Source organism: Elephas maximus, chromosome 3 (genome assembly GCF_024166365.1).
Source record: "Elephas maximus indicus isolate mEleMax1 chromosome 3, mEleMax1 primary haplotype, whole genome shotgun sequence".
Taxonomy (NCBI): Eukaryota; Metazoa; Chordata; class Mammalia; order Proboscidea; family Elephantidae; genus Elephas; species Elephas maximus.
The window spans coordinates 117,460,468-117,486,837 of record NC_064821.1 but is presented as its reverse complement, the minus strand read 5'-3'; the positions used below and the strand labels follow the sequence as shown (position 1 = coordinate 117,486,837).

The 26,370-nt window shown below is 38.0% G+C and overlaps 1 protein-coding gene across 1 annotated transcript in view; it reads left to right on the top strand.

The window, feature by feature from the left end:
* Positions 1 to 26,370, top strand: part of PTGER3 (prostaglandin E receptor 3) — a 116,756-nt gene that overhangs the window by 29,438 nt on the left and 60,948 nt on the right. The window lies entirely within an intron of this gene.

The following is a 26,370-nucleotide window of genomic DNA, read 5'->3' as shown; positions in this document are numbered from 1 at the left end:
TAGGTGAGGAATGACGGGTGCCATATTTTAGTTCTCAGTTCTAGTCTAGCACTGCAGGGAAGCAGTGGTGGGAAGTCTTCTCTAAAACTCCTTACCTTGGTGTGGCATTTTGATAATCTACAGTGCTCCACATTTATCTCATTCATGCCTCACTCAGATTAAGACCTACAACTGTGACAAGTCAAGTTCTAGCTCTCTCATTTCTCTCTATTTCTTATCGTAGAGGTAAGTAGGACATCTGTATTTCAGCTCATGCCATACTTTATGAGGGGTTCTAGAAGGCCTCTCATGCCTGTCTTTTCCCTAGAAAATTCCAACTTTCATAGGTTAAAGAAGGTAATCAAAGGAGCCTTATTTTTCTTGGGCTCCCCCTTGTAGCTTGTCCTCCAAGTAGTTATGTCAGCATTTTTTAGTAAACACAGTAATTCTTGCCTATACAGAAATGAAAATTGGACCTCTATGACTTCCTTAATAAGAGTGATACACACACTCACTCACACACAGGGAAGTAACACTATGGAGTGGAAGTTTTCTGTGACTTTATGCAGACTGTTCTCTCTCAATTTTTCCACTTGCCAATCCACTCCTCAGTCATTGAACATGTGCTGAGCAATCACCTCTTTTGGATTGTCTAAGGTCTCCAGTTAGAAGTCATTCTTTGAGAATCCTTCCTTGATCCTCCCTAGGTTTGGTTGGGTGTCCCTGCCCTTTTCTTCTACAGAGCCAGCACTTCTCTGTCATAGCCTGAGTCACACTTCATTGGACATATGGGTTAATTGTCTTTCTATTCTCTTAGACCTCCTGAGGGTAGGTACAGTATCTGTCTTGTGCATTACTTTTTTTGCTAGGAACTATCATAGTTGCCTACCACACACGGTATGCTCAATACATGCTTATTGTACCAGAATCAGAAGACAAGACCTCGTCCCAGTTACCTAGGCTATTAGTTGTGTGACCTTAGACAATTGACTTGCTTTGTGAACTATTTTGTTGTAGCAAAAATGACATTTATGTAGCCCATTTCACAGAATCATAATAAAAACCAACAGGATACATTTATGTGAAAGTAATTGTGAGATATACAGCGCTATGAAATGTTTTATTACTGAGTCCGTTAGTGATTTGAAAGTATTTCTTCTGTGTTAGGAATACTACTCTAATGTTTGAAAATTTTACTGGGTAATAATGTTGACTGCCTAGACCATTCCACCCAGAAAACTGGAGAAAAGAGGCAAGCAATTAGTTGTAGTTCACTGGTAATGTGGTGGAAAACACAACTTTTCAAAAATAAGAAAATGATAACCATATGTGTATAAATTTTTGCAAGGTTTTGTAATTCATCCCCTGCCTGTCTCTCTAATGCATTCTCTCAGCCCTTGAACTCATTGTCCCTCACAGTTGGCAGTTAGCTTTCTAAATCTGAAACATGTTGGATCCAATCTCTTCTTCTCTTAAATCTGGAGAAGTAACCCACTGTCTCTAGAATAAGCTCTCAACCTTCTAGCAAGGAGTGTAAATTCTTTTATAATCTACTCCCAGACTGCTTTCTCACTACATTCTTTTCTCCAACTTATATCCATACTGCTCTGGTTATAAGATTGTATACTACTCACTGGTCTTATAGCCAGTGTTCTCTGAATGTATTATGTGTTCTGAAGACCTCTGTCAGTGGTCTAGAATGGTCTTCTCCTCCATGGCTGTGGAAAAGGGAGGACTCATCTTCTGTAGCGAGCTATACATCTCCCTACCTGAACAGTCATTCCTGTGTTAGAGCTGTACATGGACCAGCCTGCCCCCACATCTTCTTGTACAAGGTCTTTCCAGTCACTATTTCCTTCCTGTTATTCTTTGTGTGCACAGAAGTATCCTCTAGTAAACATGTGAATTGAAGTAATTGTGCATTTTGTTATTGCCCTAGGTCAGGTCATTCTGCAAGCTCTTTAAAGGTAGATCCTGTACCTCAGTAGTACTCATCTCTTTACAGGTGATCAGAAATATTGGGGCTTAACTGAATCTCTGCCACTGACTCACAGGCAAAAATTGAATTTACACGAACCTAAATCAGACTGGAACATGAGAATCGTAGTTTGATATCACATAGTGCGACCAGGTTCTGTTTTTGTTATTGGGCGCTTTCAAGTTGATTTTCAACTCATAGTGACACCATGTGACAGAGTAGAAGTGTCTCATAGTATTTTCTAAGCTGTAATCTTTATGGGAGCAGATCACTAGGTCCCTCTCCTGCAGAGCCACTGAGTGGGTTTGAACAGCCAAACTTTCCATTAGCAGCTGAGTGATTAACCTTTGTGCTACCAGTGGTCTGACCAGGTCCTGACAAGGCGTTAATATTATCGCAGCTTAAGAATAGTGCAAGTTGTTATTTTTCTAATTGGTGGCCCTCCCAGACAGTATCTCGGCCATTATTCATAAGAAGGATATGTCAGTGGCTGATTCTGGTGCTTGTTCAAAATCTATATATTATTTCACCAGTACTGGTTTTATGACAGGTATTCAAAGAACCATAGATCTAAAAATGAAAAATGATGGCTGAGATGGAAGAGAATAATTGATTATTCACACTTTAATTCTATTAGAAAGGAGGAAATTAGCTACTAATTTAGGTAAAAGTCGTGAAATACGAGCACAGGAGTCCTTGGGTGGTGCAAATGGTTAATAGGCTTGGCTGCTAGCCACCCATTGGTACCTTGGAAGAAAATCTTGGTAATCTACTTTCTAAAATTTGGCCATTGAAAAACCTTGTGGAGCATATGAGGTCACCATGAGTCCAAACTGACTTGATAGCAACTGATAAGTCCTGTATAATTAGCAAAAAAAAAAATTAAAAAAAATCTTGGTAGTAAAAAAAAAAAGGATCAATTTGGAGCTAGACACCTGTTTATTTTAAGCAATCATTGATCCAAAAAAAAAAAAAAAAATCAAGCACAGTTCTAAAAATACAATTTTTACTGATCCTTTGATGTTTACTGAAGGTAGATTTGATCTCTATATCTTTTTGTCTTTCTTTCAATTACTTAATAAACTCATTTGTTATGGTTGAAAATATGATTCTTGATAGTGTGATTCATGAAGATTTGAAAAAGATAAGTATGTTTTTAATGTTGAAAGTGATGGAAGAGAGGTTATAAAAGATAAAATGCATTTTGGGAAATCCACAAGGCAGTAAGGTGAATATTTAAATACTGCCCTGATATTTGACATCTTTCTGGTAACTTACTGCTACCAACTAACTTGTTTGTTTGGGCCTTCTGGAGATCATGCATATTCAGCATTTCCCCAGAGAGATGTGTGCCTCAACCAGCAAGCTCCTAAACCAGCAAGGGGCAATTAGTGATTAAGTGACCCCTGGTTTGTGGATGCTACTCTGTTTCATGAGAACAACAATAACAACAACAAAAAAGTTAATGAAGAAGGCAGGTGAGGGCCATAGAGAGGATAAGGCATAGATGACAAGAGGCCTGGGTTCTGGTCTTGGCTTGCCACCAAACATGGAAGTTCCTTTATCTTGCTGGTCTTCCTTTTCCTCATCAATTAGATAAAATGACTGTCAGCTCTAACCTCCCTTTCAGTTCTGACTTCCTGTGGTTCTAAATAGATAAAACAGTCCCTGTTGAACATATTGGAATAAATGTGTAGGGAAAACACCCAAAGACTTCTTAGATGCGTAAGAACGTATGTAAATGGACAAAGCAGGTGACTCATTTTTTTAATTTAATCATTCTATAAATGCTGAGTGCTTGTTTTGTGCTTGCCCCTTGGCTCACCTTGGTGTTATAGTGGTGGCCAGGACTGACTTACGTGGCCATGCCAGTTGTGTAGTAACATAACTCTAGGAGGCATTAATCACTTTATGTTTTATGTGACTAGTACTCCTGGGAGTCGAGCAATGTGCAACTTATGCAGCTATACTTGTTAGCCATGATGGTAAGCAAAAGAGACATGTCGTATTTCTTCATGAAGCTTTTGATCTACTAAGGTAGATGGACAATAAACAAATAATCATTCCAATAAATGAATATAACAAGCCTGATGGGTTATTACTGTGGTTGCCCTGACTGTCACACAGTGCTGGTGCTGCAGACTGGCTCTGTCTGGGCTGTAGGGCACTGCTTGCTGGTCTACTGCTGCTGTCTGTGATGCTTCTGTTGGAACATGCCCCTCCTCAGGCTGTAGGGTGTCTGCGCTTGGGCTCCGACTTTGGTGAGCATATTAGTTTACACCCATAAGTCTAGCCATAATTGCACGGGCCACAACCACTGGGCTAGGGTGCAAAGGGCCAGAAGGGATGCCAGCCTCAGACCTCATACTGTTCTGAAACCAGGCTTCACTCTTCTGTCCTTAGGCTCTGGGCTATATACTTAGATCACCTCCTGACAAGTTTGCCTTTCCGTTTCAATGAATTTTCCCTTAAGACTTTCCAGGTCTTTTCGCTCCCGTGATTGTGGCCAAAGCTACTCTTGTCTTCAAGTTTCTTGTCTTCAAGTTTCTTGCCTTCACATCTTAGGGAGAAGAGTTTAGGTTTCTTGGCCTCTTATTTTCCAGAAGGCACTAGGCCCCATAAGTGTGATGTCTACCTCTTCCCAAGTGACCAGCAGTATATATACAAGGAGTTTCTTGTGTGTTTTCCTTTGCTGTATCACACACCTTTCTACTATGCGAATACCTACTTACTCTACATTTACCAAAATAAGTGATTCTTACTTCTGTGATGTCTGCTCTGGTGTAACTTATTTGTTCACTTGAGCAGAAAAATGGAAGCAGCTTCTGGCCTCCCCTTATGTATATCACTAAAACAATGAGCATGTTATGAAGGCAAGAAAAAAAGGTGTTTTGTGAGAATGTCAAAGAGACTCACTCTTGATGCATTAGTGGGAAGCAGGGGTAGTTAGGGAGGGCCTATGGGAAAATTCCCTTTATAATGAGCCTTAGAAGATGAGATCTTGAGGAAGAAAGGGCAGTGTGTGAATACATCAATATAGGAAAGCTGGGAGCATTGGAGGGACTGAGAGAAGGCCAGATAGATGGATTAGAGTAAAAGGGAGCGCACCTTCAAGGTGAGGCTGGAGAGGTAGGCAGGGGCCAGATAATGCAGAACCTTGTGGTTTTGGTTTGGGAGTTTAGATTTGGACCTCAAATACAATGGAAAGAAACCAAAAGCTTTAGGTGAGGGAGTTATTTGATCAGCTTTATGTATTAAGAAGATCGCTGGGTTGATTTATGGGTTGTAGAGGGCAGGTCATCAGAGCCCTTTAGTCCTGAGGATAGGTGGAGATGTAGAGAAGTTGATGAGGAAAAACTTCCTGTAATCCTGTTTTAAGTGTTGTCTTAAAAGAGGGAAGGAACATAGCTTGTCATAGAATTGGGGTGGGCAATGGAGTGGGGATTCTGTGCAGAGACATAATTGTAGGGAGCTTGTGTTCTAGTGGAAGGATAAACCCAATAAACAAATTAAAGAACTAGAAGTTAGATTGTGATAAATGCTGTTAAGAAAATAAAGCAGTGTGGTGTGATTGAGAGAGCCTGGGGAGCTTTTGTAGATTGGGTTGTCAGAGAAGATGTCTCTAAGAGGTAAGATTTAAGCTAGAGCTGAATGAAAGGAAAGAACCATTCATGGACAATCTTGGGAAGAGAATTCCAGGCAGAAGGAACAGCAAAGGTCCTCACTTGGCACTGGGTTTTTTTTTTTTTTTGGTGTGTTCAAAGGTTAGAAAGAAGACTGAGTGAAATAAAAATTCTGGGCTCGGGGGAGGGTAGTGCTGTAAAATGAGGTCAGAGAGAACGTTGGGAACAGATTATGTAAGACCACACTAAAGATTTCAGTATTACAGGCAGTCCCCTAGATACGAACAAGATCTGTTCCTAAGTCTGTCTTTAAATCAAGTTTGTAGTTAAGTCCGACCATGTACATAAAGTTCTTATTTAGCAGCAGTTAGGCAAACATTTGTCTTAGTATATAGTATATATTTTACCTTTCTATGTGTATAAAACACTTAAGAAACACTTCTAAACTGTGCAATGTTTTCATGAGCATCACAAACTAGTACATGTGCTCGTTATAATGAACCATTGTATTTAACTCAGATTTTCAATATAGTAGGCTTTATGGCAGTCCATATGTAAGTACAAGTTGTACGTAAATCGGACTTTCATTACCTGGGGACTGCCTGTATTTTAAGAGAACTACTGGAAATTTTGAAGCAGGGACATGATGTTCCTGGATTATGCATTTAAAAGATTATTCTGGCAGCTCTGTGGAGACTGGATTGCAGAAAGGCAAGTGTGGAAGCAGGAAGACCAGTTAGGAGGCTTTTGCAGTAAATTAGGTGCAAGATGACAGCTGGGATTGAGGTGAAGTGGACACGTTTTCGAAGTGTTTTGGAGACAGTTTACAAGATGTTCCGAAATGTCTCTAATCCCTGTCCGGTGTCTCTGAAGAGAAGTAGAACCCTCCCTCCCCTTCGTGGGATTCTGGTAGTAAGGTAGTTCAGCTGTTAGAGAGGAGCTTCAGGGGTTGATTGAACTGTGCACACGTCTTTCCATTTGGCTCCCCAAGAAGAAAATGACTGCTCCAAGTTACGTGGTTGGTAATGGAGAGTCAGGATGTAAATTCTATCTAATAGATGCTATTTTTTTTTCCTTTTTTCTGAGACATGAATCAGAACACTCAGGCAGACACAAAAGTATACTGCTGAAATAAGAAATGTTATAAGAATCATGACCCCCGAGGGAAGATCCAAAAAGAAAAAAACACACCAAACCCATTGCCGTCAAGTCTATTCCAACTCATAGCGACCCTATAGGACAGAGTAGAACTACCCCATAGAGTTTCCAAGGAGCACCTGATGGATTCAAACTGCTGACCTTTTGGTTAGCAGCCTTAGCACTTAACCACTATGCCACTAGGGTTTCCAAGGAAGATCCAGACCAACGTAATTTTCATGCCAAGTTTCAGAAGGGATTTTAGTTTATTGTGGTTGTTCTTATTAAGCTAGGTCCTATTTTTGTTTGCCTCTTCCTCTACTAAACTGTGGGAGCAATTCTGAAATTAATATTGCCTGCTTTTAAAATGGGAATTTTTTTGGTTGCAAGTGACAGAAACCTAAGATTAACATAAATTGTAGGAGTGTCAAGAGTGGAAGTGGCCTTATGGATTACTGAAGCCGGGACTTTCTTTCTGTGTCTCTCACTTTGGTTTCTCACCATGTATCAGAATGCCCAATTCAGGCTCTGCTCCTTAGGAACCAACCTAAGACACAGCTTTGCAGCTCCTTGGCCAGGCCCTGTGATCTTTTCCAAAGCTCCAAGTTAACAGGTTTATATTTACAACCCACATGTGGGGTTTTAACAGTGCTTTTATAGCAATGAAATATTTCAGTGAATATGCCATCTTGAAGCACTGTTTCAACATCATATATCATAGATCTTTCTTTCTTCTTTAAATTTTTGCTTTGTTTTGTGAATACAAGAAACAGCCACATATGATGTAGAATGTCAGGACCCTACTTCATCTTCGAAGACTAATGTAAGTTTTGCTAAAGCCACGATTAAAGATTTAGACTCAGGGAGTTGTCCAAAATGTCTAAAGAGTATAACGTGAGGCTTACAATGGAACACAGGTGGCTTTGTAAGGCTCTGAGAGCTCACAAATATTGCATAGCACCATGGTGAGGGGACTGGAGAAGGAAAAATAAGTTTGTTCTTAATTCTTCCATAAAGAGTGAGTTGTCTTTTGGTTTGAAGTTAATCTGGCAACTAACTTTCTTTTTATAAATCAGTAGCTGTGCCAATGGGGAACATACTGGGCGGTAAAATTTTGGGTTTATTTTATGGAAGTAATTTCCTCCAAGTATAGACTTTTTTTTGTATTTATAGACTTAGGATTTGCCTGGCTCCAGAAGTAAATTTCTTAATATTAGCCTTTGTTCTATACAAGACACTAGGGAACATCTCGAACATTTGTTCCTTAGCATCTATTTCTAATTAAATTATGCTGAAGATGAATTTTAGGAAGCACGGACGTCAGAACTCTAGTCTCCTCCCTAAGTTGGATCTTGGTCACAAACAACAGAGTCTGATGCCAAGCACAAAAGGCTTCTGTTAGAAGGGTAGTGGGGTCTCACAGAGTCAATAGGAAGCTGGTAGACCAGGTTTCACAATCAGGCAGGATCCAGGATGTTTTGGGTGCTGCGGCTGAGGCCACACTGCCAAGGTCCTGGTGCAGAATAGTTGCTGCATGCTGCTGAGATGAATCTGGCATCTTGACACTCCCTCCTTTCACGTCACTCTCTCAAGATTCAAAGTCTTGGGAGCAAATGTCTGGCTGCTCTAGCCTGGGTTATTTACCCTCTGGCTGTATCTAACAGTCACTAGAGGAAGAATCAGGGACCCCTGGCTTCTGGTTTCTAGAATGGGAGGTGATAGTGGAAAGTAAGTGCTGGTATTTCTCTCCCACAATTGTACAAAGAGAAAAGAGTTCTTCCAAACTGGAGTATTGCTTATAAGAAGTAGGAGATTATTTGTTACTGCCTAGTTCATTCTTAGAAATATTATGACAGATAGTATCTTTCAAGTGTGTGTGTGTGTGTGTGTGTGTGTGTGTGTGCCAATCTGTCTGTGTGTTCATGCATGTTATCTATCAGGGAGATGAAATGGTAGGAAGACTGATCAGGAACTTGAAGAGACAGACGCACAAAAAAAAAAAAAAAGAGAAAGATCGAAAGGACTTATATTTATTGAATGCCTACTGTGTACAGGCACTTGAGGATTACTATGTTAAGCCCTGTATAGATATTTTCTAATTTAATCTTCACCACAATTTATGAACTCAGTAATCTTCAACTCCAATTTTCAGTGGCTCCTAACATTCAAAAGATTATGACATTTTCCCCAGTCATACACCTAGTAAATGGTGGACCTTGGGCATCTTAACGCTGTAATTCTGTAATTCCTTATTAGTTTCTCATAATTCTAACTACACCACTGAAACCGTTTTTGCAGAAAAGAACAGATTGATTAAAATAATCAAGAATCTAAGAATCTGGCCAGGTCAAATAATTATTGTGATTCAAGATTTCCTGCAGAGTCTCATTAATTGATTGGCCTTCTCAAAGAGCTTGGGTTTCTAGGGAGCATGTTTCGGAAATCCCTATGGCAGGTGAAGAGAATTTGCATTTGTTAGTGGATTTAGTCACCAGGATGTCTGCAGTTTAGGAGGTATATTTTCTGTAAAGGTGCAGCACCAATTTCACGCCGTTCTGTGCGTCTGCTCAGGCTTAGAACACTCACGTAGTGATGAAGTTTTAGTAGGCAAACATATTTCAGCTAGTAAAACTCACAAATATTATTCTTTTCACTCAACTATTTATATAACAAATAAATGTGTTTATTGAGTTCTCTTTTCTTAGTGGGAAAGTGTTTGACAACAGTCAAAATTAGAAAATTTGTTTTGACAGTTTTAAAACTTCCAGCATGATACAATGCAATTGGGATTCTTGCAAACCTGCTTTCCATCTTTCTTTCTTATAATTGTGGAGAAGAGAAAGAGCCTTAGAGAACCTTTGTGGGACTGCAGTGACTTTCTAACATGGAATTCAGACATGTTACTATCTAGTACCCTTTCCTTTCCCCCAGCTTAAATGCATTTGGATTCCCTAGTTTAACTTTTAAGATCTTTTTGGATCTGGCCACACTTACCATCCTTCCCTCGGTACTCCTTCCTTCAGTCATAGAAATCGACTTGCAGTTTCCCTGAGTGGCTCGCACAGTTTCACTCTTAAAAGTGTGAGCTCTCTATCAAAACTCTCCATAAGCATCAGCTGTCTTGGTGGCTCATTATTGAGCTTGGAGACTCATTTATATGCTCCTCCTCTCTACTCTGTGGTGCAAACAGTTAATCACTCAGTTACCAATGGAAGGTTGGTGGTTTGAATCCACCCAGAGGTGCCTCAGAAGAAAGGCCTTGCAATCTACTTCCAAAGAATCACAAATTCTACTCTGAAACAGGTGGGGTTTGCCACGGCAACTGGTTTGTTTTGTTTTGCTTTTCTATTCCATAGACCCCATGCATACCTTCACCATAAACCAAAAACCAAACCCATTGCACAGCTGTATTTATAATAATGACAATAAGGATCATTGCCCATAGTAGGTGAATGCTTACTTTGCAAAGCACTGCACTAAGTATTTCAGACATAGTCTCATTTCTTTGTTCCAACGACACTCTGAGAGGGTGCCATTATCTCTATTTTCAGATGAGGAGACTGTTTTCGAGACAGTTGATAACTTTCCCATGGTGACAAAGCTAATAAAAAGCAGAGCTGCCATTTAAATCCAGATTTGACTGATCCCACAGCTTATGCTATTAACCACTAAGCTATATGGCCTCCCTCTTGTTAATACCCAGTCATTTGCCTGATTCACCAATAAACTCTAAACTGCTTAATATCAGAACCCTTGTCTTATTTGTCTATAAATCTTCCTGGCCCATAGCAGCCACTCAATAAGTGATTATAGAATGAATTGAGAAAGGAAATGGTAATCAAGTGAAAAAGATACTAGATTTGGAATCAGAAGGTAGAAGTATGTGTATTCATAAGTGTGTGTATATATGTGTACGTATATATGTATATATATGCGTGTGTGTATATATGTGTATGTGTGTGTATATATGTATATATGTGTGTATGTATATATCTATATGTGTGTGTATATATATATGTATATATATGTATATATGTGTGTGTGTATATATATATGTATGTATAAACCTAGTGCCGTCGAGTCAATTCTGACTCATAGCGACCCTATAGGACAGAGTAGAACTGCTCCATAGAGTTTCCAAGGAGCACCTGGTGGATTTGAACTGCTGACCCTTTGGTTAGCAGCTGTAGCACTTAACCACTATGCCACCAGGGCTCCCATGTATATATGTGTATATATATATGTGTGTGTATATATAAAAACCAAAACCAAACCTGTTGCCGTCGAGTCAATTCCGACTCATAGGTGATATTTATCCCAGTTTTTTTTTTTTTCTTTCTTTCTTTTGAAAGAAATGAGTCTTAGCTGGATAAGCAACTTGCTTTAGGGCCCACAACTGGTAAATGTTACTTTGAAAATTGAACTAATAGTCTTTTTGATTCCAGAGTTACTAATCTATATCATATCTAATGATTAATTGGAACTATTTATACAGTAAAACTTGGAAGCATTTTAAAAAGTATTATACTCTTCCCCTTTTGTTATTTTTACCCAGTTTCCACATTGCTGTTAGTAATGAAAATTCTCAGAAAAATTAAAAACAGCTTTAGGATAGGCAATAACCACCCATCCGTCAGTTTGTTGTGCTGTGGTGGCATGCATATTGCTAGGATACTGTAAGCTATACCACTTGTATTTCAAATACCAGCAGATCACCTATGGTGACAGATTTCAGTGGAGTGTCAGACTAAGTCAGACTAGGAAGAAAGGCCTGGAGAGCTACTTCTGAAAATTAGCCAATGATAACCCTGTGGATCACAATAAAATATTGTCTGGAATAGTGCTGGAAGATGAGCCACCTATGTTAAGAAGCATTCTTGAGAAGACCTACAGAAACATATGTTTTAAAATCAAATCACCTAAAGTGATTTTCTAAGATCCTCCCTAGGAACCTAAGTAGCGCAGCAAAAATTGTCTTCATTGAACTTATGCGTTAAAGAGAGTGAGAGCTAATGGATTCAAGTGCTGTGGTATGTTCATCTCTTCATGTTCTTCTTGTTGTGTGCCATTGAGTCGATTCCGATTTAAAGCAACCCAATAGGACAGAGTAAAACTGCCCCATAGGATTTCCTAGGCTGTGGTTAAGTGCTACGGCTGCTAACTAAAAAGGTCGGCACTTCGAATCCACCAGGCGCTCCTTGGAAACTCTGTTTGGGGCAGTTCTACTCTGTCCTATAGGGTCGCTATGAGTTGGAATCGACTCGACAGCAACGGGTTTGTTTTATTTTTTTATTTTTAATCTTTTTGGGCAGAACTCCAGGTCTTTTCTTCCACAGGGCAGCTGGTGGGTTCTAACTACCGACCTTTCAATTAGCAGCTGAGTGCTTGACCATTGTGCCACCAGGACCCCTTTCATCTCTTCATACAAGGCTGTAATTTTCATAGCATTTGAGTGGAAAAAATATGTTTCTTTTTCATGTATGCTTCCTCTGGTTCCTGTTATTTGTTTTGCTTTCTCAGATCAAAAAGTAGTAATCCAAATAAATCGATAGTTGAGATGAAAGCAGTCTAAGGGACCAAAATGTTGAAGATGAACCGGTTACAGTTTTCAGTTTTCCTGTATCACATATAATGTGAATTTAAACTTCCCTCAAACCTGGTAAAAATTGTAAGTGCTAACCATAATTTAAGTGATGTCTTAAAGTCTGATTTTTTGAAAAAGCAAGATCTTTTCTTCAGAAGAATGTTTTCAAAAATAAAGTTTACAGTTTGTTATATAAATATCACATGGCATTTGATGGTCTTCACAGGCCACCTATGTAATGAGTGACAGGAAAGAGTGTTTGTCAAGAGGTATTACAATGCTGTTACATAAACCTTAATGGATGATAGAGTTAAAACAGGACCTGTGCTCCTCCTGGACCAGAGAACTTACCATTCTGTGGTATGTCATAGCCACACTCTTCCTAGCTGGAATTCATATATCCAGGAAACAGTGGAGGGATCTTTTATGCTTGTTTTTTTTATTATACTTAACATCTGAAATAATAGAACAAAAACAAAGACTTAATACTTGCCTAGTACTTATTATGAGTCAGAGACTACGAGTACAGTTTGCCGTGTATCTTCATACCTGTTAACCCAGTAAACCAGTGGGATGAGTAAGTTGAAGGAATCATTGTCTTCAATGTTATTTGGTATACCCAAAAGGAGAGTCACTAGAAATGTTTGGTTACAACTTTCCCCCTTCACAAAACCCAAGTGGTAAAGGGTCAGGTTAAACCCAGTGAACACAGCTCTCTTTAGAAATATTGAGGCATTGAAGATTGTGTTTCCTACCATGACCAGGAAATCACAAATTGTCTGTCTTGATGCCAAAGAAAAGTGATGCCATTGTATGACACTTCTAGCTCCCTTCAGTTGTGGATCTAGCATTGCACCATTACTTAGCCTCTATTTACAGTTAACAGAACATGAGTTACCTATAAAGAAAGCTGGCAATTTCATGAAGGGTGTGTTTTGTTTTGGGAAAGAGAAAATGAATTAATTTGATATTAGGAAGTTCCTGATGTCAATAATGACTAGAAGCCTAACATTAAAAGGTGATTTTTCAAGTTTTTTTTTATTTATTTTTTTATTATTGATGTGCTATCCTTTAGACTCTGAGGGATATTTTAAATATTTATTATAAGACATGGTCTCATATTTGTGGGCAAGAATACTACATGCAAGGAATGCTAGAATTATATGTAACACTTTTATAGCAATAAAAGGACTATTGACTTACTATATATTATAAATTTGAAAGTAAATAACTGTCGATATGCATAATATCTTGTCTTTGTCTTGAGGCATAACTTTGAAAAAAGTCATTAAATAAATGTTATTGTTGTTGTTAGACACCATCAAGTTGTTTCCAACTCAGAGCGACTCTGTACAACAGAATGAAACACTGCCTGGTTCTGCGCCATCCTCACAATTGTTGTTACTCTGGAGCCTTATATTGCAGCTACTGTGTCAACCCATCTCGCTGATGGTCTTCCTCTTTTTCACTGACTTTCTACTTTACCAAGCATGATGTCCTTCTGCAGGGACTGATTCCTCCTGATAACATGGCCAAAGTATGTGAGACGAAGTCTCACTGTCCTTCTTGCTAATGAGCATTCTGGCTGTACTTCTTCCAAGATAGGTTTGTTCATTCTTCTGGCAGTCCATAGTATAGTGAGTATTCTTCCCCAACGTGGTAATTCAAAGGCATCAATTCTTCTTCAGTCTTCCTTATTCATTGTCCAGCTTTCACATGCATGAGGTGACGGAAAACACCATGGCTTGGGTCAGGTGCACCTTAGGCTTTAAGGTGACATCTTTGCTTTCTAACAATTTAAAGAGGTCTTTTGTAGCAGATTTGCCCAATGCAACGCATCTTTTGATTTTTTGGCTGCTGCTTCCATGGGTGTTCATTGTGGAACCAAGTAAAATGAAATCCTTGACAACCTCAATTTTTTTCCCCATTTATCATGATGTTGCTTATTGGTCCAGTTGTGAGGATTTTTGGGTTTTTTATGTTGAGATGTAATCCATACTGAAGGCTGTGGTCTTTGATCTTTATCAGTAAGTGCTTCAAAACCTCTTCGCTTTCAGTAAGCAATGTTGTGTCATCTACGTATCCCAGGTTGTTAGTGAGTCTTCCTCCAACCCTGATGCCTGGTTCTTCTTGGATTGTTTGTTCAGCATACAGATTGAATAAGTATGATGAAAGGATACAACACTGACACACACCTTTCTTGACTTTTGACCATGCACTATACCCTCGTTCTGTTCAAACGACTGCCTCTTGATCTATGTACATGTCCTTATGAACACAAGTAAGTGTTATGGAATTCCCATTCTTTGCAATGTTAACCATAGTTTGTTATGATCCACATAGTTGAATGCCTTAGCATAGTCAATAAAACACAGGTAAATATCTTTCTGGTAGTCTCTGCTTTCAGCCATGATCCATCTGACATCAGCAATGATATACTTGTAGTATTCCCCAGTCCTCTTCTGAATTCGGGTGGAATTTCTGGCAATTCCCTGTCAGTGTACTGCTGCAACTGCTTTTGAATGATCTTCAGCAAAATTTTACTTGTGTATCATAACAAGAAAAAAAAAAAAAAACTTTTTTCTTGTTATGATGTTGTTCGATAATTTCTGCATTCTGTTGAATTACCTTTCTTTGGAATGAATACAAATACGGATCTTTTCCATTTGGTTGGCCAGGTAGCTGTCTTCCAATTTTCTTGGCGTAGATAAGTGAGCATCTCTAGTGCTGCATCTGTTTGTTGAAACATCTCAGTTGGTAGTCCGTCAATTCCTGGAACCTTGTTTTTCACCAGTGTCTTCAGTGCAGCTTGGACATCTTTCTTCAGGACCATCAGTTCTGCATCATATGCTTACTCCTGAAATGGTTGAACATAAACCAATTCTATTAAATAAAGAGGCAATAGGAATTCTCCCTTTTTCATAGAGTCAGGATGCTTTAAGTATTTGCTTCTCCTATTGGTTTATAGTCTCGACTTATTGGTTTTAGAGTTACTGCTACAGCTTTGATCTGAACACCAGAACATTTTACTTTAAATCATATGTGATAAAGAGATGAGGTTTATTAACATCTGGACTTAAGCTGTCATTTTGGCTAATTATAAATAATAGAATAAAATAAAGGTCAAAGTCAGGAATAAGGATGAATATTGGTGGATTTATCCATTAGGTGAAAACTTTAGAATCTGTTTACCCCAGAATTGTGGGGTACACTCTACTTTTATTATTTTTCATTTGTTAATTCAAAAAAAATATTTATTAAACTACTATGTGTCATGTTCTATGTTAGGCCCTAATAGTGATATACCTAAAAAGATAGAAGTGATCCCTGCCATTATAAAAATTTCTAAGTGTTGAAAGAGACTGACATTATAAACAAGCAGAAAAAAATAAAGTGTTGTAGTCTTGATAAAGGCAGTAGAGAAATATGGGAGTCTATATTGTTGTTGTTAGTTGCCGTCAACTCGGCTCTAACTCACATGTACCTTATTGTAACAGAATGAAATATTTTCCCATCCTGTGCAATTTTCATGACTGTTGGTATGTTTGAATCCATTGTTTCTGCTATTGTGTCAGTCCATCTCGCTGACTCTCTACTTTGCCAAACATGACGCTCTTTCTAATAGTTGATCTTTCCTGATGATGTGTCCAGAGTAAGTGAGCGAAGTCTTGCCATCCTTGCTTCTAAGGGGCATTCTGGCTGTATGTCTTCTAAGACTGATTTGTTTATTCTTCTGGCAGTCCATGGTATATTCAATATTCTTCACCAACAGCACAGTTCAAATGCATCAGTTCTTCCGTTTTCCTTTTTTATTGTCCATCTTTCACATGCATATGAAGTGACTGAAAAGACCTTGGCTTCAGCCAGGTGTACCTTAGTCATCGAAGTAACATCAAGGTCTTTTGCAGTAGATTTGCCCAATGCAATACATTGTTGGATTTCTTGACTGCTACTTCCATGGATGTTGATTGTTGATCCAAGTAGAATGGAATCGTTGACAACTTTAATTTCTTCTTCATTAATCATGATGTTGTTTATTGGTATAATTGTGAGAATTTTCATTTTCTTCACTTGTGGGTATAACCCACACTGAAGGCTGTAGTCTTTTACCTTCATCAGTAAGTGCTTCGAGTCATTTTCATTTTTAGCAAGCAAGGTTGTATCATGTTCATATGACAGGCTAGTAATGAATCTTCCTCCAATCCTGGTGCCATGTCCTTCTTCATATTGTCTGGTTTCTTGGATTATTTATTTATTGTATGCATTTTGAATAAGTAAAGTGAAAGGATACAACCGTGACACACACCTTTACCAATTTTGAAGCATGCAGTATCCCCTTGTTATGTTTGAACGACATACTGCCTCTTGATTCGTGTTCAGGTTCCATATGAGTGCAATTAAGTGTTATGGAATTCCCATTCTTTGTAATGCTATCTATAATTGGTTATGATCCACACAGTCAAATGTCTCTGCATAGTCTTATAAAACACAGGTAAAAATCTTTTTAGTATTCTCTGCTTTCAGCCAAAATCCACCTGACATCAGCAGTCATGTCCCACGTTCCATGTCCTCTTCTGAACCTGGCTTGACCTCCTGGCAGTTCCCTGTTGATGTATGGCTGAAGTCATTTTTGAATTATCTTCAGCAAAATTTTACTAGCATGTTGATATTAATGATATTGTTCAATAATTTCCATAACCCATATGATCACCTTTCTTTGGAATGAGCATAAATATGGATCTCTTGCAGTCAGTTGGCCAAGTAGCTGTCTTCCATATTTCTTGACAGAAATGAGTAAGCACTTCCAGAATTGTATCTATTTATTGAAGCATCTCAGTTGGTATTCCATCAAGTCCTAGAGCCTTGTTTTTCACCAATGCCTTCAGTGCAGCTTGAATTTCTCCCTTCGGTACCAGTACTTCTTAATTATATGATAGCTCCTTAAAGGGTTGAACATCAACCAATTCTTTTTGGTACAGTGACTCTGTGTGTTCCTTTCATCTTCTTTAGATGCTTCCTGCATCATTCAATATTTTTCCCCGTAATGCAACTGAAGACTTGAATTTTCTCTTCAGTTCTTCTACCTTGAGAAATGTGGATCATGTTCTTCTCTTTTGGTTTTCTAATTCCAGGTCTTTTCACATTTCTTCATAATACTTCTCCTTGTCTTCATGAACCACCCTTTGAAATATTCTATTCAGCTCTTTTATTTCATCATTTTTTCCATGTTTTGGCTATGTAGTGCTTAAGAGCAAGTTGCAGAATTTCTTCTGACATCTATTTTGGTCTTTTCCTTCTTTCCTGCATTTTTAATGATCTTTCATTTTAAGTATGATGTCCTTGATACCTTCTCACAATCTTCTAGTCTTAATCATCAGTGTTCAGTGTTTCCCTTGTTAAAAGCCTAAAAGATTTCACTCAGTGAACACTAATGATGCCTCAAGTCTGCACAAAAACCAAGTAGGAATTAATCAAGTAAAAAAGGTCCGCATTTGTGAAGGTCCAGAAACAAGAAAGGACTTTTACTTTCAAAGACCAGAAAGAAGTTCAATATGATTCGAATGTAATGTGAGTGTAAGGAATGGTGACAGATTAGTCTAGGGAGCTCAACAGGGCCAAGTGGTGATGAGCTTTGGGTGTCCATTTAAAGGGTTTAGACTTTATACTCAGAGCAATGAGAAGCTATTGAAGTAATGGAGACTCACAAATCATGTAACAGATTATTGTTGTAGTTCACAGAACAGATGATGGTGGCCTGGGTTCAGGATCAGTAGGAGTGGAAGTGAGGGAAGTGGTGAATTAAAAAGATATTACGAGAACCCCTGAGGGAGCAGGAGAGCAGTGGAATGCAGACCTCAAATTCCCATAAAAAGACCAGGCTTAACGGTCTGACTGAGACTAGAAGGACCCAGGAGGTCATGGGCCCCATACCTTCTATTAGCCCAAGACAGGAACCATTCCCAAAGCCAATTCTTCAGACAGGGATTGAACTGGACTATGGGATGGAAAATGATACTTGTAAGGAGTGAACTTCTTGGATCAAGTAGACACATGAGACTATGTGGGCAGCTCCTGTCTAGAGGGGAGATGAGAGGGCAGAGGGGGTCAGAAGCTGGCCGAATGAACATGAAAATAGAGAGTGGAGAGAAGGAGTGTGCTGCCTTATTAGGGGGAGAGCAACTAGGAGAGTATAGCAAGGTGTATATAAATTTTGTGTCAGAGACTGACTTGATTTGTAAACTTTCACTTAAAGCACAATAGAAACAACAAAAAAAGATATTACAAGGTTAAGTAGAGAGTTCATGATTGAGTATAAGGAATACAATTGATGTGGTGGAATGGATAGAGAGAAAGAGAGAGACATAGATACACCCACACACAAACACAGAAATGAATCAAGACAAATTAAGGATGACTCTTAGGTTTCTGTTTTGGAAGAATGGGCAACCATTCACCGAGATAGGGAAGATTAGTGGAGAAGCAGCTTTAAGGAAGGGAGATAATAATTTCATTTTTCACCAGGTAGGGTTTGTTGTAAGACATCTAAACAGAGAAATGTTATAGGAAGATAAACTGATCAGTTTGGAGCTGTGAGAAGAGGTTTAACCTATAGCACACAGATAGTTTTTTAGGCCATTGGAGTAGAAGAAGTCATAGCAAAAGAGGAGAGCCCGTAGGGTGGAACTCTGAGAAATGCTAACATTTTTGGAATGGATAGAAGAACAGGAGCCTACAAAGGAGGCTACAAAGAAACATCCCAAGATGCTGGAGGAAAATTAGTAAGAAAATCAGAACAATTGATAACACAAATATTAGGGAAGAAAGTGTTCCCAGGAAAGATCTGCAGTCAACTTGAACTGATGTTACAGAGAAGTCAAGTTATATAAGGACTGATAAGTGGCCAATGTATTTAGCAAATTTGGTGGTCTTTGAGAATTTATGAATAGTGAGGTCAGGCTTTAGAGGATTGAGGAATAAATGTGAAAAGAAGGAAGGTAGACAACTCTCTGGAAAATATTTGGTTGTAAATTGGTAGAAATATTTGTCTTTATCTGGAAGTAGGAATGAGAATTCTATAGGAGATTTGACTTTTTCAAGATGGGAGAAATTTGGACATCTTCACATGATATTGGGAAACAGGCAAAAGAGAGAGATGTTAAAGATAAAAGAGGGAGAAGATAATTAAGAAATTAAGGTCTCTGAAATTCATGAAGGATAGGAATCCGGGGCACAGATAGAGGGTTGGCTTTAAATAGGAGACAGCAGACGTCTTCCATTTAAATAAGAGGAAGGAAAGATGGATGACTGCAGATGCTTAGCTTGGTGGTAAGAAAATGAGAGATGCCCTAATCAGCTCCTATTTCCCCTATGAAGTGAATTAGGACCATAGAGAATGTATGAACTAACCACTGTGGAGAATGAGAGAGGGAAAGAGAGCAGACCGGGGAACAAGATAAGCTTGGAGACCATGAATTCAAACAGACCCCAATCTACCCATATTTACCCATTGTTCATCAGCATAAGATGGGTCTATTTCATTTTTTTTTTATTATCTCATATCTCTTAAAGAGGTAAAGTTCTCACACAGCAAAACAGTTTCATTTTGACATGCTACAAAGTGACCATATTTTTACCCAAATAATGTACATCATACAGTTTTTGAACCTCACAACCCCCTCACAGGTGATTTTCCTATGCACTCAGGGCATGTTATTTACATGGGAACATTATTTGAGAAAAGTAGGGTAATTAAGAATTGATTATATCAGGTTATAACCATATTCAGTGGGTTGTATTCTGTGTTATCTGTGGCACAGCAAGGGATTCTCTTGTGTCACAGTTGTACTGTCTGTGCAGTCAGTCACAGAAGCCAGCAATTTACCACCAAATACCACATTCCCTTTAGGAAGCCATTATGAACTTGTTCCTCAAGTTGATTTTTTGGATTGATTTTTACAATGCTGGACTATTTACCTATCAGCTGTTAATCACATGCATATCAACTACCTAAGAATTCAAGATAAAATGACCTCGTCCTGGTTCTAGGATGATCCTGACATTAACGTTTTACCCAATAAATTATTTAATAGGTTGTTGTTTATGGCTAAGCTTCCAACTACTCTAAATTTAATGCTTTTTTCCTCTAAGTGTGAAAATAAAATGCTTACTGTGGAGAATTCGTAAATAAAGAAAAATACAGAGAAGAAAATTAAAATGGCCTTAAATCCTACCTAGAGATAACAGCTTCTAGTAATTTTTTTATACATCCATGCAGAATTTTTAAAAAGTTGGGTTATACTATGTAATCAGCACTTGTTTTCACATCCTGAGTATGTTATTAAATCTCTCTCAGAAATATAATTTTAAACGGTAGCATTGGAAAGCAGATATAAATATTAATGGATGTTCTCTAACCTAAATAACCTAAATAGTATCCTCTTATTGGCCATTTAGGTTGTTTCTAATTTTCTCCTCTGATATTGAGGTGAATATCCCTGCACACAAAAGAGACCACATCTCTTGATTCTTCCCTTAACCATTTAGCTGCTCTGAGCTGTCAATAATACTCTAGTTCCTGGGGTGGATGATAAATGGGATTGAGCATTTGGGGCTTAAATTAAATGATTTTTTTGGGAGGAAAGAAGCTATCTTAAATCTAAACATTTCAGGGATTAATGTTCATTACACCTTGACAAAGATATATTTTCTAGATTTTCTGTTGACATCTGTGAAATAAAGAAACAATGAAGATACCTCTTCTGATACATGTCAAACAAAGCTAATCCATCATCTATTATCCAAGGAATGAATACTTTATATAGTAGATTGTGTCTTCTCTCTTTTCATTAAGAATTTGAATATTGACATTGTATGGTGTTTCTAATAAAAATATAAACATTTATCTCGACATCATAGATGTACTGAGCTATGCAGTGCCAAATCACAGAGACTTCAAGGGGAGATTCTTATGCAGCAAATAATGTGGTAGAAGGCTGCAGTGCGGCTTCCTTAAGTTTTGAGCTACCCTGTGTGGTGGTTAAATAATGATTCTGTATTTACAATAACTGAACATTTTTATAGTGCTAGTTTAAGAATTTTTGTTAAACCACTCTTATTATTAGGTAAAAATTTAAGGAAAGAAAAATACACATAATAATCTCATTTCCTTGTGGTATTCCCCTAAGCACCCACATTCTTCTGCTTCTGAACATCAAAACATTATGTTTTGGGATACTGCGATAATGCCTGTGGCTTGGGAGGAGTTATGCTCTGTAAATTGAAGGTTTTAATTACTCTTATTTTAATTCATATCTCATTATTATTATTTGCAACTCCTCTACTAGATGAGAAGATACGGATCTTGCATGCATTAATCATGCTTTAGAGAAGGGAGAAATTAAGATCCAAAGTTAGGTCACTGGTTTCCAAACTTGAAGCAGAGCTGAGTCAGATTTATGGAAGATCTTTAACTCTTGTTCAGTGTGTTTCCCTAAAACTGCTGCTCCTGCCCACAAAAACTCTCACTTCGAAGCCTCATGAATCTACTCCTTGTCCTCTTACACTGCCCACTTCCTGCCTTTGTAATTTCTTTCTCTCCTCTGTTCACCCCTACCCAAAAGACACATTTAGTGTTTTCCTCAAGAGGGATTTTGCATTTTGGTCCATACTTTTTACCTTTAAAAAAAAAAAAAACCTATTGCCGTTGAGTCAATTCTGACCCCTAGCACCTCTCTGGGACAGAGTAGAACTGACCCATAAGGTTTCCAAGGAGCGGCTGGTGGATTCCAACTGCTGACCTTTTGGTTGGTGGCCAGCTCTTAACCACTGGGCAACCAGGGCTCCTTTATGATTCTTTTAATTTCTTAATTAAATCCTTATTTATGTTCTAGCTGTGTCCCAGAATTCATCAGAAAAATCTTAACTATAGAATTATATTTGCAGGCCATTCAGTCTAACCGCATGGCTTACTTTGAATTTAATAAAGCCCAGAGAGCAAATGACTTGCTCAAGGTCGTAAATGCTGGCACAGCCAGCAGTTGAATTTAGATCTTCTGATTCTTAATCCCTCGTTATTATTGTTTTAAATTCAAATTAATAATAAAACCAAAACCAAACCCATTGCCATCGGGTGAATTCCAACTCATAGTGACCCTGTAAGACAGAGCAGAGCTGCCCTGTAGGGTTTCCAAGGAGTGAGTGGCGGGTGGATTCAAACTGCCGGCCTTTTGGTTAGCAGCTATAGCTCTTAACCACTATGCCACCAGGATTTCCAAATTAATAATAGTAAAGGTCAAATGACACAACTTCCAGTATTTAAAAAAAAATTTTATTGTGTTTTAGGTGAAAGTTTACAGTGCAAATTAGTTTTTCATTCAAAACTTTTATACACAGATTGTTTTATGACATTAGTTACAGGCTAGTAATTAAAAAAAAAAATGTTTGTGGGCTATTTATTTGCAGACTCCTCAGATTTGTTGAGGCAGGATCCTGAAGCTTCTGAAGTGGTAGGCTAGGGTGCTGAGACGATGTATCCACCTGAGAATAGAGTTGTAACCGGACTAGAAAGACTACTTTGCTTTAGAAATCTGCAGTGACGCCTCTCCCCATAATTATGCTTTAAATTATGTAATTAAGCAGCTTAAGGGGCCCAAATTGGTTTCAGTTGTTATAATGTAATACATTTATCAAACTAAAGGGGTAATTTCCAGTAGGACAGGTTATTCTACGATATCTTAACTACAGAGATTTATGAAAAACAAAGCATCATAGATAAAAATTGGCTTGTGAGGAAAATCCTTTTAAATACTTATTAGAGGAATATCCTGGAAAGTTATAAAAGCCACATACCCAGTCCAATAAAAGCCACATAGTGAAATCTAATGGCAGCTGGCTAACTTTATCCCCTCCCCCACAAATTAATTTTCCTGAATTTACTCATTTATCATCCTCGGTAGACATTTGTAGCCTATAAGCCAAGGCTTTTTTGAACTAAGACGTGACATACTGAAGATTTTTAAATGCGTAGTAGTAAACCCTGCTGCAATAAAACAAAATAAAATTCAAATGGAGAACATTAAAAAGTCTCTCTGATTCTTTGTGCATTTATCTCTAGGTAAGGGACAAAGCATCTTTTTCCATTTAGGATAGAACAAGGTAATTGAACTTGACACTAGCAAAGGATGGAGTATTTTGGGGGTCACTGATGAAGCTTCGTTCCTGGCTATCAGCGGGTACAAAAAGAGCTCTTTTTTCTCTTGAAAACCAGGGGAGAGATAAGAAGGACTGGGAGAGTCACATGGAGCCTGGGGAAGGTGCTGGCACAAGAGCTGCAGCTCTGATCAGCCAGAATTGGACTCATCACTCTCTTGCTTGACCAGATCATTATATGAGGCTGTTCAGAAGAGGCAGTAGTGCAAGGTATACATGCATTTGCTAAAAAACAGGCTCACTCCTGGCAAGCTGTGCTGGCTCCGTACCCTGTTTTTATTTGTCCATTCTCCTCTGTATAAGAAGTTGTCATTGTTGAGTCAATTCCAACTCATGATGACTCCGTATGTGCAGAGCAGAACTGCTTTATAGGGTTTTCACGGCTGTGAACTTTAGGAAGCAGATTGCCAGGACTGTCTTCTGAGGTGCCTCTAGGTGGGTTCAAACCGCCAACCTTTTGGCTAGTAGTCAAGCATCTCACCACTTGTGCCACCCAGGGTCTCCTGTATAAGCAGTAGGATTGGACTAATAAAAATAATTAATTCTATAAGAAGTCTACATATCTACATATGCATACCAATGACTTTCTTCCAAATCTGAGCTATCTGAAAAATATTGGCAAAATATTGAAAAATTGTAATTACTGTTTTGCTCCTTAAATATAGGGAAATCAACCAATGGATGCTAACTTGCATTTATGTTCAAAATTAGACTAGGAATTTGGATCTCTACTTCCATCCTGATGCCATTTGGAAATGGCAAAATGATGCTCACAGTTTCTAATTCCAATTATCTTGCACATCTCGTGATTTCTGGGAAAAGCTAGAGTGTATCTCGTCTTGTGCCAACTATTGCTTACACGCTTGGTTTCATAATTTCATAATGATTGCATTGTCAGTAGTAAATTATGGGAAATTACAGTGTACAAAACAATGTAAGGCATACGAAATTTATCTTAGTCTCATAAAAACAATTAATTTTAGAATAATTAAGAAAAAAAATTAAGGAAGGCTGTATAAAATAATTGCAATTCTATTTTAATAAGTTACTTAGTAAATTTTCCTAATCATAAAAAGTTTTATAAAAAGAAAGAAAAATGTGATTTAAGTAAGTTTTTAGATCCCTCTAGACCAGGCCCAGAACACTTTCTGGAACCTGCTAAGCGGCCAAGTATATTGAACTATCGGATGAGGCGTGTGGCTGAGAAAGCTAGACAAAACTTTTCAAATAGTTTACTAAGAGAGGAAAAAAGAATTAACAGACATAGTTTTCCTTACAAGGCAACTTAATTGGAAATATTAATTTTATACCTTTCAGTCAAACACATTGAAATCTAACTAATGCCACTAGAGTAACAAGTATTTGCTTTTATATGTTGTAAATTCAGAAATGAGATAATTTAGACAGGAGTTAGGGTGACGTTTACTGTTGCTTTATTTATATTACAAAAAATATGTTCTAAAGAAGTGAACAAATATAAGCGAGTTAGCTAGGATGTTTATCTGTGAGAGAATGAATTGTTTTCAAGTGCATTTCTCCTCCCTCCACTCTCAACATTTGTTGGTAGCTCACCTTGTGGGTGTATTAGTTTTCCACAGTTGCTGTAACAAACTACTACAAACTCGATGGCTTAAAGCAATGTAAATGTATTCTATTACAGTTCTGTATGTTAGAAATCTTACATGGGTCTCAGATGAGCTAAAACCAAGGTGTCAACTGGGCTGTGTTCCTTTCTGGAGGCTCTAGGGAAGAATCTGTTTCCTTGCCTTTTCCAGCTTCAAGAGGCCACCTACACTCCTTGGTTGTGGCTCCATTCCTTTGTCTTCAAAGGCATCAATGTTGCATCTCTTTGATCATTCTTCTGTGGTCACTCTGCCCTTTGACCTTAGCCAGGAAAGACATTACACTGTAAGATCTCATGTGTTTAGATTGGGCCAACCCAGATGGAATAATCTCTCCATCTCAAGGTCCTTAATTTATTCACATCTACAAAGTCCTTTATGCCATGTAAAATAACATATTGATACCAAGGATTGGAATGTGGGATCTTTGAGGAGTTATTATTCGGCCTACCACAGTAGGACAAAAATATTCAGTTCTCAGGGCTGTGAGTGGGAATCAGAAGATATTTATGTAGGTTTATTTATCTTAGGTTAATTTGCTGTATAATAATTCGTATTTATTAATGAAGGAAATAATTATCTACTACCTTTAAATAAAAGACTTTCTTAGATCATTTGAAATGTGTGTTTATGTACATAAACTTTAAAAATTAAATTTATGATTCTTGTTTAATAATAATTCCACTGTTTCACAAGTCTATGTATTTTATAATATAATTATAATAAAATATAACTTTATGTGCATAGCACCATTTCATATTTTAACTTGACTCAGATATACTGTTGTGTGAATAGGTCACGTTTTATTAAGCTTCACTCCTAATGTTAGAAATTTATGCACTTACAGTTTCTTACTATCATAGGTAATACTTCTCTGAACATTCATTTACTCGTAGGACATTTTTAAAAATAATTCTGGAATAAATTCCTATGAAAGAAATTACAGGGTCAGAATATACGGCTCTCTACTTGTTTCCTAACCATTACCCTCTTTTTTCTTTTTATATGGAACAGTAATTTTGTCCAGACATTAGGTGGTAATGTAGCCAAGGACCAAGGTCAAACCCCAGGAGATGAACTAGTCTAATAAGTCAAGCTTGGAAATTCCTGTCTGCTTTGCCAGTGATTGGTATAAGAATAACCTGACCCAACTCTGTTCAGTAAGACAAAAGGGAGATATCTGGAGGCTATTGTCTACATATAGCCTTATAAGCTTTTTCATGTAATTTTTTCCTCTCT